Raw genomic sequence first — 6,090 nt, forward strand, 5'->3', positions numbered from 1 at the left:
TCTTTTCTTCCGATCTTAAACTCCCTTTTTCTTTTTTTCCTCTACTAAATGGCCTGGGACATCTCATTCGTTCATTCATTCAACAAATATGTATTGAACATCTATTATATGCCAGAAACTATTCTAGGTATTTGGAATGCATCTGAGAAAAGGAAATGGTAAAATACTCCTTCTCTCATAGAGTTAAAACCTAGGCAAGAATAAACCTAAAGCAAGAACGAAGAAAAGGTGAGAACAACCCAGACCGGCCAAGGCCCACAGGCTGCTGTATCTCCACGACAAGCGCTTATGGCTCCTGCGGCTGTCACCGCCACGCCCAAGAGAAAGACTGAAGAGGATGCCAAATGACATAAAGCCAAGGTGAAGAATGAGCCACAGAAGAGATCTGCAAGGTTATCTGCTAAACAGGCTCCTTCAGAGCTAGAGCTCATGCCTGGAAAGGTCCCTGCAAAGAATGGGAGAGGAGGTGCCCAAAGGGAAAAAGGGGCAAGCTGATGCTGGCAAGGTTGGGAATGTGCCTGTAGAAAATAGAGATGCCCTCACAGAGCCGGCACAGAAAGTTGAAGGGGCGGGAGATGTGAAGTATGTGCAGTTTTGATAACTGTGAACTTCTGGTGACTGTACAGTTTGAAATAGTATTTTTTATCAAGTATTATAAAAATGCAGAATTTTGTTTTACTTTTTTTTTTTTAAGCTCTGTTGTTAGCACACAGGGTACTTCACTTTTGTTTTGGAGAAAGGGCATATGTCACTAACAGAATATCTCCAAAGTTAGATTGATACCAGGGGAAAAGCACCTTTCCCATCTAGTTTTGAGAAACTTCCTTTTGGCTCCCAAGAGTAGGTCTTGCTTGGTGTTGACACACATGGGACACCTTGGCCCAAACACCCCTGGTGGTGTGGGAAAACTAAAATTCGTTATTTATGTCTTCTTCTCCTTCTCTTTCTTCAACATAGACTTCACTTCCTTAAACTCAGAGACCTGTTGGAACCTGACCCCAAAACCCAGTGCCCAGGGTATCAGGCAATCAGGACTTTATGATGTCACCACTGAGACGGCGTCACTCAGAAGAGTTCCTTTTTTAGCTTGCGGATCTTCAGATTGGTGATTCTGCCATTTTCATTTCATTTCCTGAAAGTCAGGGTCAGCTTGTGAAAAATTATTAAACCACATGCTAACTGTGAAGTGTCAGCCCTCACTCTAAACTTTGCTTGCTCAGGGCATCACATGAAGACTTCATTGTGTTTTATAGTCGCTTTCTGATTTTGGTAGTCCATTGAAGAAGGGAGTTTGAAATTTGTTGTATCCTGTTAACGATCATCTGCTCATGTCCTGCCTGAAATGCCATGATTGTTTATGAAAACTATCTTTAATAAAGCTGAATACAGTTTGGCTTGGAGGGAAAATATCACATACCAAATTATGGACTGCATTAGAAGATAAAAATAATAGGGAGGAAAGGGAAAGTATTTCAGGTAAGGAGTAGTCCCTGGATTTGGAAGAGGGGAGGGGAGAAAGAAGGTTGCATTTTTTGTTCTGTTTTTAAAGATTTTATTTATTCATTTGAGAGAGAGATCACAAGTAGGCAGAGAGGCAGGCAGAGAGAGAGGGGGGAAGCAGGCTCCCCGCTGAGCAGAGAGCCCGATGCGGGGCTCCATCCCAGGACCCTGAGATCGTGACCTGAGCCGAAGGCAGAGGCTTAACCCACTGAGCCACCCAGGGGCCCTGAAGGTTGCATTTTTAAATAAAGTGGCAAATGAAGCCTCACTAACAAGGTGGTAAGCAATCAGTCAAACAATAACAACAACAACAACAACAACAAAACCTCTTGAAGGCTTTAAGGTATAAACCATAAAAACACCAGAAGGAAGAGCATTGCAGCCAGAGGAACAGCCAGTACAAAGGCCCAGTTGGAGCAAAGAGACCACAAGAGAGAACAGTATGTAAGAAAAGCACAGAGGGGAAATGGGAGCACACAGATCATGTAAGGTTTTGTAGGGCATTGTAAGTTTTAAACTTTAAGGGAATGGAGAGTCATTGGGGGATTTGATCAAAAAAGTAAGGTAAATTAATATATACGAGAAAGACCTTAAGAGTCCCTTTGCATCTTTTTAATTTGAATTATTTTCTATTAAAATGTAATAAACTTATTCATTCAAATTATTGGTATTATTTGTGGAAGTTTGGCTTATTGTTGTGCTCTGTTCTTTCACATAGAGAATAATAGGACTGTTACTGGTAAGTCAAAATAATTCATATTAAGGTCTGAGGAGATTGTTTTATTTTTCTTTTCCTTTCAAAATGCTTTAATACTTTTTATTGTGAAATATGTACATAAGAATATGTATATATATATGTATATATGTGTGTGTGTGTGTGTATGTATGTATGTATGGAGATTAATAGTAAAAAAATAATGTGCCCATATCCAACACAATATATATTATTTGGATTTGCCAGTTTGTGAAATCATACTTACTCTGTTTTTTATAACTTGCTTGCCAATAATTTTGTTGTTGTCTATAGTTACCATATAGCCATAGTTCCTTATTTGTTCTTTTTTGTTTCTTTGCATCTCTCTCTTTAATTTTTTTTTAAAGATTTTATTTATTTATTAGAGAGGGAGAGCACAAGCAGGGGGAGTAGGAGAGGGAGAAGCAGGCTCCTCGCTGAGCAGGGAGTTTAATGTGGGGTTTGATCCCCAGACACTAGGATGGTGACCTGAACCAAAGGCAGACGCTTAACTGAGCCACCGAGGCACCCCCCCCCCCTTTTAAACTAGGATATATTTTAACGCCAAATGTTAGGAGTTATCTCTGGGTGGGGATTAAAGGTGATTGTTTCTTTTTTTTTTTTTTTCTTTAATTCCAGCTTTAACATTTTAATAATGTACTATACATTAAGCAGAAGTTATTAATAGAAATAATGTAGCTAAATAACTTTTAATATATGATCTATAATGTCACTTATTTTGCCATTCTCCTTTTGGAATTTGAGTACACTAAAAGATAGCTGACATTAATACACATAATTTTTGTGTGTTGTTTTGTTGCTAGGATGCCTACTAATGACTGAAACTCAGCAGAATCTTTTTAAACAGATTTCCTGAGATATCTTTGACATAAAAAATTTGTAAATATTTAAGATGTATAACTTGATGTTTTGATATATGTATATATTGTGAAAAGATCACCACAATCAAGCTAATTAGCATATCTATCACCTTTACATATTTACAATTTTGTGTCAAGAAAATTTAAGATCATCTTTATAAATCTGAAATAAAAACTAAATCTCTCTATCCTCACCATGCTGTATATCATATCTCTATAATTTATTTAGCTTGCATAGCTGAAAATTTGTAACCTTTGACCAGCCCCTGTCAACTACCATTCTACTTTGCTTCTATGAGTTTAACTATTTTACATTCTGTAAAGTGAGATTGTGTTATATTTCTTTCTGTGTCTTGCTTATTTCATTTAGTATAATGTTCTCTAGCTCCATCCATGTTCTTAAAAATGTCAGGATTTCTTTTTTTAATCGGGAATAATATTCTATTCAATATACTGGTGTTCAAAAGTAGAGTTCTTATGAAAACTTTAGTAAGCCAAAATGGCATGAAGTGTAGAAACATTTGCCATTAATTTATATGGGAAAATTTTTGAGCATTTTGCAGACCCAAAAAGTAACTTCCTGTAGGCCAATGCTATTTTCTTTCCTTTCCTTTCCTTCCCTTTCTTCCCTTCCCTTCCTCCTTCCCTCCCTCCCCACCCCCCTTTTTAAAAAAGATTTTATTTATTTGTGAGAGAAAGCAAGTATACATGCACAAGCTGCCAGAGTGGGTAAAGGGAGAGGCAGAAGCTGAGCAGAGAAACCGATGTGGGGCTCAATCCCAGGTTGAAGGCAGCCACTTAACTGACTGAGCCACCCAAGTGCCCCAGGCCAACGTTATTTTCACTTTTTTCCTTTCTTCATAAAAGTGAAAATTGTTTCCAGATTTAAATTAGTGAAAACAGGTGGGTGAGGTGGTATAACACAAGCTTTTGAAAAGCAGGTGATACCTATACACGTACCTATATGTATACATACCTTACATTTTATTCATTCATCCATTGATGATTTTCTTCAGTTGTTTCCATAACTTGGCTATTGTGAATAATACTGCAGTGGATGAGAGGGGTGCAGATATCTCTTCAAGATACTGATTTCAATTATTTTAGATATATACCCAGAAGTAAAGATTCTGGAGGTGCCTGGGTGGCTCACTCATTTAAGTGTCTGACTCTTGGTTTGGGCTCCGGTCATGACCTCGCAGTTGTGAGATCGGGACCCAGGTCAGGTTACTTGAATAAACAGTTATAAATATCAGTTATAAATATGAATAAAACAGTTATAAATAAATGAATATATTATATGTATTATTATATAGTATATATGTTATATATATTATAAATAAACAAATAAAATAGTTATCCATGGTCAGGTCTTTGTATGGACATAAGTTTCCTGCTTTTTTTTTTTTTTAAGATTTTATTTAATTGACAGACAGATCACAAGTAGGCAGAGAGGCAGGCAGAGAGAGAAGGGAGGAAGCAGGCTCCCTGCTGAGCAGAGAGCCGGATGTGGGGCTCGATCCCAGGACGCTGGGATCATGACCTGAGCCGAAGGCAGTGGCTTTAACCCACTGAGCCACCCAGGTGCCCCAGTTTCCTGCTTTTTTGGGTAACTACAAAGGAGTGTGATTGCTGGATGGTATTGTAAGGGAATGTTTAGAGAGTCAGGTGGGTTACTGTGGGGCCGTTGCACCTGCACTGGATCTCAGTGCTGAGGTTCTTGTGGTGGTACCTGTTGGGGCTTTTCTGGCCCAGAGAGGGGATTAGAACGAGCTCAGGTAGCTGAAATCTCTTAAAGGCAAAAATGATGGCACCCTTGATGGTGAAAGTTTAAGGGGATCTCTTCAGTAGATGTGATGACTATTGGTTTCCTCAGTGGTGAAAGCTGCTGGGTTCCTTTGCAAGCAGGCAGCTGGGATCCAGAGCTCTGAACACTGACATCCTTGATGGTAAAAGTTACAAGGCACTATGGTGGCTGCTTTTCGGGCCCACATGGGGAAGGCTGCTGGGGTCTTCTGAGGCCAGGCAACTTGTAGCCTATGGTGTCACTTGCCATGCGGTTAATATGAATAGCCTTGCCCTTCTCTGTTTCTGGTGTCTCAGCTATGCTGAACTCCCTAGTGATCTGGGTAGGGTGAGGTACAGCAGGTCCTTCAGGAAAGCAGGTCCCTCAGCCTTCAGAAAAGCTGGGGGAATCCAGTGCTCTCCCTGCTTTGCTTTTCCTCCTCTAGGAGAACTTGTGGGTTGATCTCCCTCTTGGCACTGATCAGTGCTTGCCTAGTGGGTAGGACGATGTAGGTAAAATGCCATTTTTCTTTCTACCTTTTCTTGTGGTTTTTCTTACTTTTTGTTTTCACCCCCAATGTGTTGCTGTAGCTTCTTGAGTAGACTCCAAGGCTCCCTAAGAGCTATTTTTATTCATGGGTAGTTGTCCAGTTGTTCTTTTGTGGAGTGAAGAACATGAGCTCTCAGACTCAGCCATCTTGCTGACATCACCTAATGGAACTTTTTATTCATTTTCAGTGCTGTGAAGTGAACCAAATGCCAGCATTTGATTATAAATATAATGATCCATTTTATTGTGACAGACCTCTCTCCTTATGTATTTATTTAGCTTTTGCTTTTATTAACATTACAGCTATGAATATTCTCTTGTCTGTCTTTTAGTGTTCATATACACCGTATACGGAGTTTCGTAGGGGTTTCTTTGTATTAGCTTTGGAACATTCCTATGGTTGCAGTCATTTGACAGCTCAACTGGGTCTACAGGGTCCAAGATGATCTTGCTTAATTGGTTTGGCAGTTGATGTTGGCTAACATAACAAATCGGTTATTCTCCAGTAGGCTAGACTCAGTTTTTTCATAGCAGGGTACTCTGAGGATTCTAAGAGAGTGAAAGCAAAGGATAGAAAATCTCTTAAGTTCCATGCTCTGTAATTGCCACACATTCTATTGGTCAAAGTAAGGCAAAAGACC

General features: G+C 39.4%; 1 pseudogene across 1 annotated transcript; it reads left to right on the top strand.

Annotated features, from left to right (window-relative positions):
- The first annotated feature begins 288 nt into the window (after positions 1 to 288).
- LOC308355909 (non-histone chromosomal protein HMG-17-like) lies at positions 289 to 598 on the top strand (annotated as a pseudogene). The gene has a single exon. The product of its transcript is annotated as a non-histone chromosomal protein HMG-17-like (transcript).
- The last annotated feature ends 5,492 nt before the right edge of the window (positions 599 to 6,090 follow it).

Source organism: Martes martes (genome assembly GCF_963455335.1).
Source record: "Martes martes genome assembly, chromosome: 15".
Classification (NCBI taxonomy): Eukaryota; Metazoa; Chordata; class Mammalia; order Carnivora; family Mustelidae; genus Martes; species Martes martes.